General features: G+C 35.6%; 1 long non-coding RNA gene across 1 annotated transcript in view; it reads right to left on the bottom strand.

Annotated features, from left to right (window-relative positions):
- LOC135270199 (uncharacterized) overlaps positions 1 to 14826 on the bottom strand; it is a 351270-nt gene that overhangs the window by 277022 nt on the left and 59422 nt on the right. The window lies entirely within an intron of this gene.

Below are 14826 nucleotides of genomic sequence, written 5' to 3'. Positions count from 1 at the left end.
AGTCCCAACGGCAGATATGATCATTCCCTGGGTTTTGTGTTTCAGTGCCAATCAGTGTCCGGTGCATGCATCAGAAATGTCAGTGAAAAGAAATGCTTCCTAACAGAGATAAAGACAAGTGCTCCAAGATGCAAAAGAGATTTAGGAGCAGTTTTCAAGAAGCTGAAGCCTGAAAAATGGCTGCTACAAGAAAAACCCAAGGTTATATAGAAATATGTTCCCCTAAACTGGGAAGGCTGCAAGACATCAAAGATTGACTAGGAAAAGTCCAGCTTGGCAAGTAGATGAGTTTATTAGGACTTACATGCAGGGCACTCCTGGGTGGCAACAGGATAGCTCTAGAGAGCCACTCTGCCTCTCATCTCTAAGCTGCTTTCAAACCATTTTGGCTTTTTGCCTGAGACTGATTTTTAAGTATGTTCCCAGATACTCCCTGGGATGTTTGAGTTCTCAGGGATACTTGTTCCTCAGTTGGACACCATGGTCTTGGCTTACTGCCTGGCCTTCAAGATTCAAGCAGCAGATGTACACTCTTAAGTAACCTGGGGAGGGACCTGTCACACTACAATGGGTCAGCAGGTAGATGAGGAGGGGAGGAGCATGCCAAGGAGAAGTGGCATGTGTGAAGGCACCAGGAATGAGAGCCAGGTACATGATGGGCTCAGAGGACGGAAAGTAATTGGGTATGGCTTGAGTTTAGCTTCTGTTGGGGATAGTAGCAGGAGATGAATAGGAAATGACTAGTAGAAGGTCAAGGACCTTGATGCTGTCTTATGGAGCCTGAAACTTATTGCTATTTAACAGATAACATGTGACTATTATATAACCCAGATTAAATCACATTCCTCTTGGGGCCAATCTCTATGTAAGAACATTTTGGTGTACCCTAGATTCACAACATAGTGCTATGCACAGAAGGAAATCATCATCATTACCATCATCATCAATCACCATCACCATCATCTAAGGTTTTCTAAACTCTTGTTGTATGCCATATCCTGTGCTCATCTTTTAAATGTCACAACACCCCATTGAGATAGATATTAGTCCTCACTTTACATATGAACAAACACACACTTGTGGAAAATTAGGTAACATCTCCAATTCCATATGGCTAGTAAATGCCAGAGCAGCTAAGATTCTTAGCTAAGATCTTGTTTAATCCCTCATATACCCTGCCTCTCTTGATAAACATTGATTAATAAATTCATTGAATTTATGAGTTTCCTCCACCCAAAAGTAATTGTCTTTGATGATCAATTCTACTTGATTTTACTAAATTTTTTTTTCTTTTCTTTTCAACTTATAATGTGATTATGTGGAAAATGTATACAGAAAATGGCATCAGGTCAGCCTAGGTCCTAATTTTCTGGGCCATATCTGAGCCCCACCCTCATCCCCATCAGTCATCATACACATTATTCTGACATATCATAAAGTACAGACATCTAAGTGCATTTCATTAGCTATGATAAGCTCTCTGTTCTCTTTATTTTCCACAAAATTGACAGGTATCATTAAAACCTCCTCCATAAAACTTTTTAGCACTTAACTAAGTCCCCATCTCTATGGAAAGAAAAAATGAAGGCACATTTTTTAAATGTATAAACTGAATCTTCAGAGGTACAGCGTTGGAGGTTGTCATGGTAACTTTTCTCTCTCCTTCCCACTGTTTTTGGCAAGTTTTTTATTAAACAAAACAAAAAAATTAAATGCCCTCATTAGCCCCATCATTTCCAGTGGAATCAGATTTCTTCCAGATTTCTTATGGCCCAAGCAATACACTCATAATACACTAAACATTGAGAAAAACATTTACTTCAATTTCCCAATATTAAAAACTGAGGACCGAATTAATTCACATACTCATTCACTGCATGTAACCTAGGATTCCCCCTTTATAAAGTTCTAATCTAGGCCCTTTGTGAATATAGATTTGTAGAAAGGTCCTCACTTAAAAGAGTCCATCGTCTAGTAGGGCAGATAAAATGAGTACCTAAATATGATTTAGGCAACAAATAAAAAAAATTCATAATACTATAAGGGCCCACAGGAAAAAAAGTATTTTTCTAATTTAAAATTATCCTTAAAAATTTACTAAGAAAGGGTAAGAGGTTGGGTTTAATTATAGCAGGTCTTCTATATCTGTTTGAAGAACCTGGCCTATCCTTACTGGAAAGGGTATTTTTGAGTCACAGTATGATATATATGATATGATATTTCTGGATAATAAATCTGAAAACGTGGTACACCACTAAACAGGGAGACAATCTGAGGGCTTAGAAGGATGGATTGGAGAAAAACAGGGAATTTAGAAAGATAGGTTGGTATGGAAATATGATAGTGTTTCATTTCCCATATATCAAGATTGAGGTAGAAAATACTGTCTTTTCCACAAATTAACTGACTAGATAGAAAAAAATCACATAAACATTTCTTGTAGCAATGCTAAAGGAAATTCTAACCAAGGTTGAAACTGAACTTTTTCTAAAGCACAATGGACAAGTTTTAGGAGAAAAGATACTATGGTTCTTTCTGAATAATGATTGAACTTTTCTATTAAAAAAAGAAAAACTAGTTATATTCCTTCATTTGTCATTATTTTCTTTGATGTCTTTTGTACCACATGTACTTAGTGATAGAAGTTAGAAAATAAAGGAGATCCTTAAATAACAAATGCTTAAAGCCCTCTCTCACTGTGCTGTCATCTCAATGAAGCAAAAGGCAGAAGTACATTTCTCTTGAACCTATTAATTCCTGATAGTTAGCAAAGAACAGCAAATATTTGTACATTATGGTAAAAATGCTTCTTGAACAATCATGTAAGGTGGAGCTGACCCTAAAGTTACCAAAGCAATTCTAAGGGTGTCTTGTTCAAAAAAATAAATAAAATAAAATAAGTCATCCCATTAGCCCTTGGGAACACCTAAAATCTTTACCCTAAAATGGAATCCAAGAACTATGATTTAGGTTCAATGAGTGATTTCTGGTCTGGGTTTCCTACAATTGAAGTATTTTTTAAACAGAGGAAAAAAGATTTTTCAAAAGTAAATTCTTGATATTTTTAAAGCCTAATTGAAGTTCTACATTTACATATGGCAAAGTTGAAACTCTCCTTGCTTTTCACTAGATGTAATCATCTCAGAGTAGTCACATATCTTATATCTCATGCTGATCAGGAGCTATCTGGCAGCTGTTTAAGTCTCCAGTTAATTAAAATCGGAAAAACAAATTAATCATTCCTCAATATATGCAGTTGGCATGATAGCTGATTGTTTAGAACAGTGAATTCACAGAGGATATAAAAACAAAAATAAAATGATCCTTAGGGATAAAATATCTATGACCTAAAAAGATTTTACACCTTAGTTAGGTACCTAAGACCTCCATTAGCATTTAAAGAAGAATTCATCTTTTATAGGCCCTAGGAACAGAAGATGGAACAGATGAGCTCTAATATAAAAGGGCAGGGAGAGAAATAACTAAAGCAGAACTTGATATAAAGAAATAGTGGTCCAACAAACACCAAGAATACCTGGGGTCTTGGGTTCCTGAGCAGCAAAGCAAACCAAGTTCTAAAGTTCTTTTAGAACTTGATCTTAAGCTAAGTTCTACAGCAAATATTTGCACATCACCAAAATGGCACTGTAACTGGCAAATAGCAAGCTTATCACAGGAATGGTCATGACTAATTGATTAAAAGGGACGCAATCTCAAAATTATTCTATCATGATGATGGTTTCTGACATGGTTTCATAGAAAGTTCCAAAGAATTTCTAAATCATACTGTAAAGCATGATTTCCTGACTCAGGGTCAGAAAGTGATAGTGTTTTTGTAGCATAATGTATTTTTTCATTTCAATTTTTATTTTGGATAAATCTACAGGTTTGTGACATGGGTATATTACATGATACTTAGGTTTGAGGTAGGAAAGGTATGAATCCTGTCACCCAGGTGTGAGCACAGTACACAACAGGTAGTGTTTCAACCCACACCTCCCCTCCCTTTCCCCTCTAGTAATCTGCAATGTCTATTGTTCTCATGTTTATGTCCATGGGTGTTCAATGTTTAGCTCCAATTGATAACTGAGAATATGTAGTATTTGGTTTTCTGTTTTTGCATTAATTTGCTTAGGATAATGGCCTCTAGCTGCATTCATGTTGCTGCAAAATAGATTATTTTTTTATGGCTGCATGGTATTCTATGGTATATATGTATCACATTTTCTTCATCTAATCAGCCATAGATGGTTATCTAAAGGGATGCCACGTCTTTACCATTTTGAATAGGTCATATATTTAAATCTTTAATTCATCTTGAGTTAACTTTTGTATATGGTAAAATGTAGGGGTCCAGTTTCATTCTTCTGATTATTCCTCGCTAGCTATCCCTTTTGCTAGCTAGGAATCCTTTCCCTATTGCCTGTTTTTTTGTTGTTGTTGTTTGTTTGCCTTGTCAAATATCAGATGTTTGTAGGCATGTGGCTTTATTTCTGAGATTCCATTGCTCTATATGTCTGTTTTTATACCAGTACTATGCTATTTTTGTTGCTGTAGTTTGAAGTTGGGTAGAGTGATGTCTCCAGCTTTGTTCTGTTTACTTAGAACTGCTTTGGCTAACCAGCCTCTTTTTTCATCCCATGATCATGTAGGCTTTATTCCTGCAATGCAAGGTTGGGTTCAACATGAGCAAATCAATAAATGTGATTCACCACATAAACAAAATTAGAATCAAAAATCACATAATCATCTCAATAGACACAAAAAAAAGCTTTTTATAAAATCCAAAATTGCTTCATGATAAAAGCCTCAACAGACTAGGCATTAAAGGAACATACCTAAAAATCATTAGAGCCATCTATGACAAACCGACAGCCAACATCATAACGATGGGCAAAGGCTGGAACCATTCCCCCTGAGAAGTGAAACAAGACAAGGATGTCCACTCTCACCACTCTTATTCAACATAGTAACGTAAGTGCTAGCCAGAGCAATCTTGCAAGATAAAGAAATGAAAGGCGTCCAAATACGAAAAGAGGAAGTCAAACTATTTCTCTTCAGTGACAATGATTCTATACCCAGGAAATCTTAAAGCCTCCACTAAAGGATGCTTAGAATTGATAAATGACCTAAGTAAAGCTTTAGGATACAAAATCAATGTACAAAAATCAATAGCATTTCTATATACTAATAACTTCCAGGCTGAGGTTCAAATAAAAAACGCTATCTCATTTACAATAGCCACAAGAAAAATGAAATAACTAGGAACACATCTAACCAAGAAAATTAAAGACGTCTACAAGGAGAGCTATAAAACACTGCTGAAAGAGATCCGAGACAACACAAACAAATGGAAAAAAAAAAAAAAAGACATGCTCATGGATTGGAATAATCAATGTCATTCAAGTGGCCATACCGCCGAAAGCAATTTACTGATTCCATGCTATTCCTATTAACCTACCAATGTCATTTCTCACAAAATTAGAAAAAGTGATTCTAAAGTTCATAAGGAAATAATGGATTCTAGTGGGTGCTCACTTACTGTGCAACCTTAGGCAAGTCATTTAATCTCTACGCATTTCACACTCTCCTTTTATAAAACGTAAGCAGTGTGTTCTTGTTTCTGAGTCACTGGAATGCAGTGGAGAAATTTATGCATGGCATTTTGAGTTCTGAGGAACATATTTCGGTTCTTTCTAGATCCAAAAGCTAATGGCTTTTTTGCCTTGGGGTATTTATCTTAATTGACATTTCTTCAGCTTTACTAACACCAGGGAGACCAGCTATGTCTAGACTTCTTTAGGGCCATTTTATGTTGCTGTTACAGAACAAATTATTAAGGGAAATTTACTATGTAAATTTATCACCTTTTAATCACAACATTAAAAATCACACCCGATTCCCTAAACTCATATTAGCATTCCCTTTTCTGAGGGCTGTAATTCCTTTTAGCTTGTTTTACTTTGTAACATCCCAAACAGAGACTTGTACTGACATCCCCAACCCTCATTACAGATGGGGAAACTAAGAATCAGTGGTAAATAACTGATCCAGAGAGATTAAGTGAATTTCTGGTAGAGGTGAGATTAAGATATAAATCTCTTGACTTTCTATCTCACTAGGAACAGCTTCCATGGTATTAGAATACCAAGAAACATAGGAAGGTGCACCTCTTACAAAATAGGTTCTTACTTGCCATAGTGTTTTACCTGCCCTAACCCTATGCCTAAAACAAATTATTACAGCTAATAGTTATTGAGTATATATTTGTACAATTTCATCTCATATGATTCTCACAATAGTCCTAATGATGAGTAGCAACGTTGAATAACTTACCAGAGGTCACAAAGCTGGTGAACTAGGCATTAAATGTCCTTATTAAAGGGCAAATGTTTATCTAGGTAAATTTATATATAAATATGAGAAGTGGTAGGGTTGTTAACTGGAGGAAAAGGGTGAAACTTTGATGTCAAGGAGATCTGGGTTCAGAACCTAACTGAACGGTTCATAAATTATGAGACATTCGATATGTTACAGGGAAAAACAAAATACAAATTCTATCACATTAACTGCCTGCTTGGAACCATATTTGGTTCCTGATTACCATAGGTACTTTCATGATGCACCTTCTCTGCCTCCCCAGCATCATCTCTCATCACCCTTCTCTTTGCTTTCTGTATTAGATCATGCACCACCTATTCAGTTTTACCAATAGGTTATTATCTACTTTGTACCCCCTCAAAGCCTTTTAACATTCTGTTCCCTTTTCCCGGAATGCATCCCCCCACCCCACCTCTCATCCTGTATTCTCCACAATAATTTAGTTGCCTTTCCTTTGGCCTAAAACTCTATGTGGTATACAATACTCTTCATGCATTTATGTAAGGTCCCTGAAGTTAAAAGATGCTTAAGCAGCTGTCAGGGTCACATGGCTACTGAGGCACTGAGCAAAAACTCAAATCCAGTTCTACCTCCAAAGTTCAGGCTCTTTGCACTTACCTAAGATGTCTCTGACAGGTAACATCATACTTCAACCTTAGTCTGGGGGCTGTCTTACATATCTTGAGAGAAATCAGGGACTTACAGTCCTTCCTTGTTGCCCATCAGTACACTACTAAAATTTAGGGCATCTCAGGCCTTAAGGCTTAACCCTGTCTCACAATACGTGATTGAAGTCTCATGCTGTAAAGAAAAGCATGCTCAAGTCTGTAATCCCAGCACTTTGGGAGGCCGAGGCGGGTGGATCACGAGGTCAAGAGATCGAGACCATCCTGGTCAACATGGTGAAACCCCGTCTCTACTAAAAATACAAAAAATTAGCTGGGCATGGTGGTGCGAGCCTGTAATCCCAACTACTCAGGAGGCTGAGGCAGGAGAATTGTCTGAACCCAGGAGGCGGAGGTTGCGGTGAGCCGAGATTGCGCCATTGCACTCCAGCCTGGGTAACAAGAGCGAAACTCCATCTCAAAAAAAAAAAAAAAAAGAAAAGAAAAGCATGAAACTTCAACCACCTAGCTACTTAAGACACCTCTGCCAAAGGATCCACCCCAAGAGTGTTCCAAAGGAAGGCCATAAGGGCTAAGTAACACTGTTCTGTTCTTACCCTTAGATGTAATGATCCAATTAGGACCTATAATAAAATCAGAAGTACTCAGGTCACTGAAATTGGATTGTTTTTAGGAGGACATCAGCCAATGACTGAGGCTAACTTTGAAAATTGCTCATTGCCATGCCATTTGCCCATTTATTCAATACATTATTAATGAGAAACTATCACATAGTATACACCACATTCACTATTTGACATACCACAATAAATAGATGGAACTTGTACCTTGCCATTTTGCCATCTAGAGGAAACCAGATAAAATACATGTAAACAAATAAATGATTGCAAACTGTGACAATAAAAGAAATATTCAGAGTAATGTGATAGGGGGTAACTAATGAGAAGTTTGCTTTACATTGTTTCTTCCTGGAGCCTGGGACCTTGCAGGACGTGAAGTTTCCTCTATAGGCAAAGAGCTTGGGGATTGCAAATGTGAAGACCCTGATTCAGGGTCAGTGAGTTTGATGTGATTAAGGTACTGAAAGAAGAGAGAAGAAAGTATTATTGAAAAGAAGAGTAGCAGAAGACATTTATTCAGTTGTTCATACACCTTCACTGAGCAACAACTATTTACTCGGTGCTATTCCAGGTGCTGAAGATAAACTAGTAACAGAGGTAACAGAGAGAGAAGCTCACGTTCCACTAGTGTTGACATTCTAGCAAGAGTCTGGAGCAACAGGCAGGCTTCACGCCTTCAGAGTTATCTAAGGCAAAGCCAGGTTTTTATAACATAAAGCCAGGAAATTATTTGATCTGATAAATATTTTAAAAGCTCACCCTGGCTTCCACTATGTGGTGACAGCCAGAAACATTCAGAATTATTGTTGTCATTATTTTCATTATTATCAATAATGAACAGCCTGGGTCTCTCTTTCTTACATTTTTGAAGGTAGAAATCCTGTCAACACAGTGACAAAAATTTCAAGCCACTAGAGGGAATCGTTTACAAAAGGACACCAACAGAGCATAGTGTTGTTTGTTCTCAGAGCCTATTTCCTCCAGATAATTTCTAAACTAAAACTAATTGACATATTAGCCAATAATGTTTGTAAGCCAGAAGTCACTGGAGGTAAGTAGAAAGAGCATAGAAGAAACAGTGCCGATCTGTAAATACAGGAATAATTTATAATCAATCATATCATTTTCTTCCCTACGCCTTTTCTATCCCTTCCTAATTATAGGCCTCTTTAGAATATGAGAAATAATCAAATTCCATTTGTTTCTTCTAAGCAAAGAAAATAAGTAGCTTTCAAATCTTCTTGCCAGAAAGTGGGTTATTCTGACTTCTTTGCCATTGAGACATTTTATTCTTTCCTGGAAGAAACATGGATTTTGGACTGTGAGATTATTCATATCCCATTACCAGTATTAACTGTAAAACTTCAGTAAGTTATTTAGCTTCTCAAAAAAAAGAAGCTAAAACAGATAAAGAAAAACTTGTGTATGTGTTTATAGCAGCACTATTCACAATAGCCAAAAAATAGAAAAACCACAAATGCCCATCAACTGATGAATGTGTGCTGTGTCTCTGCAATGGAGTATTATTTAGCCATAAAATAAATCAACTATTAATACATGTTACAACATGGATGAAACCTAAAATCATTATTTTAAGTGACGAAAGCTAGAAACAAAAATCCACATATCATATCGTATAATTCAATGTATACGCAATGTCTAAAATAGGTAAACCCATAGAGACAGAAAACAGATTAGTTATGCCAGAGACTGGAGGAAGATGCCTTACAAAGGCTGGGAGAGTGGATGGTGAATAACTGCTTAATAAGCATGGTGCATCCTTTTCAGATACTGAAAATGTTTTACCACTAGGTAAAGTGATGCTGGTATAATTTTGTCCCACATTAAATGCCACCCATCCAACTCTATACATTAAAACTGTTATTTTTATGTCATGTAAATTTTATCTCAATTAAAAAAAGGGTGTCCCAGGAGTCAAGACTCCATTAATTAGTGTTTAATGCTCCCCTATTAAAGACCAATTTGTGCACAACAGTTATGCTTGTAAACCGTTTCATGGAAACCTACTCACGGCCTTATGGAATTTTGGTATATGTTTTCTGCTTTATATTTTTTATCCCATGTAAGATTTGATATCTGCCTTCCATATGGTTCTTAGTTCATATGGGATCTTTTTAATCCAAATATTTATATATTTAATTCCCATATTCCCACGTTTAGAATAAGAAATATTTTTCTGTTGTTTGTTTGTTTGTTTTAGAGATGGAGTCTCCCTCTGTCACCCAGGCTGGAGTGCAGTGGTACGATCTCGGCTTCCTGTAACCTCTGCTTCCTGGGATCAAGTGATTCTTCTGCCTCAGTCTCCTGAATAGCTGGAATTACAGAAGCCTACCACCACACCAGGGTAATTTTTGTATTTTTACTAGAGACAGAGTTCCATCACGTTGGTCAAGCTGATCTCAGACTCCTGACCTCAGGTGATCCACATGCCTCGGCTTCCCGAAATGCTGGTATTACAAGCTTGAGCCACCACGCCGGGTCAAGAAATCTTTATCTGCTTTTAAACCAAAGGAATTACAAAATTATAAGCTCAGAACTAAACTTGAACTTAGGCATTTAAGTTTCACATTTAAAGTAACTCTAATGTTTAAAGGAATTTAGCATTTCAAAGGATCTAACAGATTGGCCTTCTGTTCATTGAGGGCCTGTTCTTATACCTGTGATTTCTGTTTGCAAGTACAATGGTATTTAATTTTATAATGGTTTTAGATTCAACATATGTAATTGATTAGTATTTTTAAAAAAATTTTTAGTTACTTGCAAAGGTTGTAGTTGTTCACACATTTGAATTCTTAAAAAAATCAATTTAAAATATTTGAGAGAACTTAATAGACAAGGTTTATAAATGGAACCAAACTCATCAAAATGATGGTCAAAATTGCTAGATTTATTCACAGAATAAGATAAGCCAAGATTCTTATAATAAAATAAGGTTTGTGAATTTATATGTTTAATAAAATACTTAAAGTAGCAGTAACTACTTTCAAATAAGCTTTTCTACGCACAAAAATCAACTGTAAAGAAAGTTAAAACTTTGCCCTTTCTCCCCCTCTTCCCCACCCCCAACTAGATCCCTCTCCCTAAAAAAAGATTCAAAAATATTAATCAAGAAAAGAAATTTTAAAACTTCACTTTGATATCTTTCATTCAATAAAGCCATCCACACACTCCACACTCTCTAGTCTTCTCTCATCAATGCACATATATGTCACCTCTTTTATTCAGGCTCATGTTGCCCTATTTAGAGTTTCACTCTCAAGCACAGTATACAGAAATGTGACCCTTTACGCATTATACTCCCATGACTTTACCTCTCTTTTCTCAGTAGTATACTTTATAGCAATCTTATTTTCTACTTGCCAATAAGAAAAAAAAGTGCTTTCATTTCCTATACTCAAGTTTAGCACAGTCATTAATTTATTATAGCACACTTTCCTGCAGAGCTGTATATTGCTTCAGAATATTTCTCAAAACAGCCTTTTAGGTGACTGCTACTAAGTTATCAGAAATGACAGTCAAAATGAAATCTGTTTATTATTCCTAGTCTTACGCCTAAATTATTTTGTCAGTTCCCCTTCTCCATTCCTCCACCTTTAAACAAATGGAATGAAACTAATACCTTGAACTATGTCTGGTTTATGTGATTTTCTGTCGTCCATAAAAAAAGTAATGCTTAACAATACCTCTTATATACGCTCACAATCTATTGCTAGGCATAGAGTACATTCAAATTGATTACTGCATACTGTACACCAAAATTTACACAATCTTTGTCAATTAAAAAAACAAATTGATTACTGAGAATGTTCAAACTTGGTAATTATAAAATGGGCCCTTTCCTGTTGTAAAAGAACAAGACAGTATTTTGCCAGATGCCACAGATACTAAATCATCCATGCTATCACTATCTTCAAATTCTCTTTATCTACAGGACTAAAACATTTCATGGTATCTTTGCATTTTCCAGACTATAATTAAATGAAACCATCTTCAAGACCTATCATTCCCTAGACAGTCTTTTGGAGGAATACAGTATAAAAGTTCTATCCCAGTGGTTAATTACGTTGTGTTGATCTATCATCACCATGCTTTATTAGTAATTTTCTCAATACATTAGCGAGTACACTGAGGTTTACTAAAGGTCAACTACATTAGCAACTGAGGTTCCAACTGACAAAATCACTTAAAATTGTAGAACAAATAGTTCAGAAGCAAATTTGTTAATAGATTTTTTTTCTCAAGAGAGTGCTAACAAAGGTAGTTTCCCTAGAATATTTAACTAATACTGCACCAGTAGGCCTAATTTCTGACACTACCATATAGGCAATACCTTCCCTCAGCAATCATACCTTCTTACCCCTGCCACAAACACAAACACACACTTTTGTTTCTATTTCTGGATGGTTCTTTATCTCCATTTCTATTTGTTTCAGGTATTTTTTATTCCATGAGCTATTTCCAGCTCATACAATTATGAATTCATTATAAACACATATGATATTATACTCAACAGTGAAAAACTGAAAGCTTGCTCCTTAACATCAAGAACAAGGCAAAGGTAACACTCTGCCAACTTCTATCCATCATAGTACTAGAAGTTTTAGCTAGAATAATTGAGTAAGAAAAAGAAGCCAGAGGCATCCAAATAAGGAGGAAAAATATAGAATTATTTCATTGTATAGACATGGTCTTATATATAGAAAACACTGAAGACATTTCTTAAAAATTCAGTAAAGTTGCAAGATAAAAAAATACACTTAAAAATTAGTTGTGTCTATACAAACAAAATCAGTTGTGTTTATACACACACAGTTTTCTAAAAAAAAAAAGAAAATAGTTAATTCTATTTCCAATAGCATCAGAAAGAATAAAACACTTAGGAATAAACTTAAATAAGAAAGCAAAAAACTTGTACATTGAAAACTACCAAACACTGAGGAAAAAGAAATTGCAGAAGACACAAATGAGTGTTAATAGATTTGAAGAGTTAATATTATTCAAACACCTATACTTCCTAAAGCTATGTAAAGATCAGATGCAATCTCTATTAAAATCCAAATGGTGTTTTTCAAATTGAAAAAAGTCCTGAAGTTTATTAAAACAAAAAAAGAATGAAAAGCCAAAACACTCTTGAGAAAGAAGAACAAAACCAAAAGCATCAATCTTACTGATTTCTAAATATATGACAAAGCTACATAAATTATAACAGTATGGTACCTGTATAAAAACATGCATATAGACCAACTGAACAGAATAGAGATTCCCAAATTAAACCTATGCATACACGGTCAACCAAACTTCAATAAAGGTGCCCAGACTACAAAAAGGATAGTTTCTTCAACAAATGGTTTTGAGCAAACTATACATCCACACATACAAGAATAAAATGTAACTCTAAACTATTTCACACACAGAAATAAATACAAAATGAATTAAAGATTTAAATGTAACATCTGAAACTGAAAAACTTTGAAGAAAACATAGGGGGAAGTTTAATGACACTGGGATAAGTAATTATTTTTTGGATATGTAATGAAAAGCATAAGTAACAAAAGCAAAAATAGACAAGTGAGACTACATAAAACTAAAAAGTTTCTGTACAGCAATGGAAAAAAGTTATTAGAGTGAAAAGGCAATCTACAGAATAGGAGAAAATATTAAAAGCCATGTATTTGATAAGGGGTTAATACCCGAACTATAAAAGGAACTCATATGACTCAATGCCAAAAAGTCATTAAAAAATGATTTAAAATGGGCAAAGGGCTTGTGTACACACTTCTTCAAAGAAGGCATACAAATCAAAAGGCAAACAAATGGGAAGACTAGTTGTCCATTTTTTTTTTTTTTTTGAGACGGAGTTTCGCTCTTGATACCCAGGCTGGAGTGCAATGGCGCGATCTCGGCTCACCGCAACCTCCGCCTCCTGGGTTCAGGCAATTCTCCTGCCTCAGCCTCCTGAGTAGCTGGGATTACAGGCACGCGCCACCGTGCCCAGCTAATTTTTTTTGTATTAGTAGAGACGGGGTTTCACCATGTTGACCAGGATGGTCTCGATCTCTTGACCTCGTGATCCACCCGCCTCGGCCTCCCAAAGTGCTGGGATTACAGGCTTGAGCCACCGCGCCCGGCCAGTTGTCCATTTTTATGCCATATAAAGATGTTTAACATTACTAATCATTAGAGAAATCCAAACCAAAACAAAATGACTGTTAGAATGATTTATCAAATATAAATAATAAAAACAAAAATAGAAGTTAACATGTGCTGGCTAGTACATGGAGAAATTGAAACACATGTAGATTGTTGGTGAGGACTGAGTTAGTACAGCCATTATGGAGGTTTTTCAAAAAACTGAAAATAGAATTGCCATTATATTGCCATATAATTCAGTAGTTCCACAACTGAGTATACATTCAACAAAGATATATGCACTTCCATGTTCACTGTTGCATTATTCACAATAGCCATGATTTGAAAATGACTTAAATGTTCATTAACAGATGACTGTATAGGCGCAATGTGTTATCTACAAAAAATGGAATACTAGTCATCTTTAAAAAAGAAACAAATCCTGCCCAATGTGACATAATGAACCTAGAGGACATTATTCTAAGTTAAATAAATCAGTCTAAGAAAACAAATAATGCGTTATTCTAATTATGAAGAATCTAAAATAGTGGAACACAGAAGCTGAGTAGAATGGTGACTGCCAAGAGTTGGGGGTAGTGGGAAATGAGGAGCTGTTACTCAAGGGGCATAAAATTTCAACTATACAAGGTAGGTAAGTTCTAGGGATCTCCTGTACAACACTGTGTCTACAGTGAACTATACTGTATTATGCACTTAAAAATTTGTTGAGGGTATATTTCACAAAGTGGTGTTTAAAAAAGTGAATAGATCCTCAGTAACCTGTGGAAAAACATCAAAATAAGTTAATATTAATAAAGTAGAGTTCCAGAAAAGAAAGATAAAGCAGAAAGAATATTTGAGACAAAAATGTCTAAGATTTTTCAATCAATATTTGTAAAGAATTATAAACTCTCTACATTTGATAGGTGTACCTGAACGGGATGGAGAGAATGAATTCAAGCTGGAAAATTCTCTTCAGGATACTATCCAGGAAAACTTCCCCAACCTAGCAAGGCAGGCCAATATTCAAGTCCAGGAAATACAGAGAA

The sequence above is a fragment of the Aotus nancymaae genome, unplaced genomic scaffold (genome assembly GCF_030222135.1).
Source record: "Aotus nancymaae isolate 86718 unplaced genomic scaffold, 86718_ANA_hifiasm-v0.15.2.pri h1tg000059l, whole genome shotgun sequence".
Classification (NCBI taxonomy): Eukaryota; Metazoa; Chordata; class Mammalia; order Primates; family Aotidae; genus Aotus; species Aotus nancymaae.
Note: the sequence above shows the minus strand (reverse complement) of the source record. Positions and strands in the feature narration are given on the sequence as shown.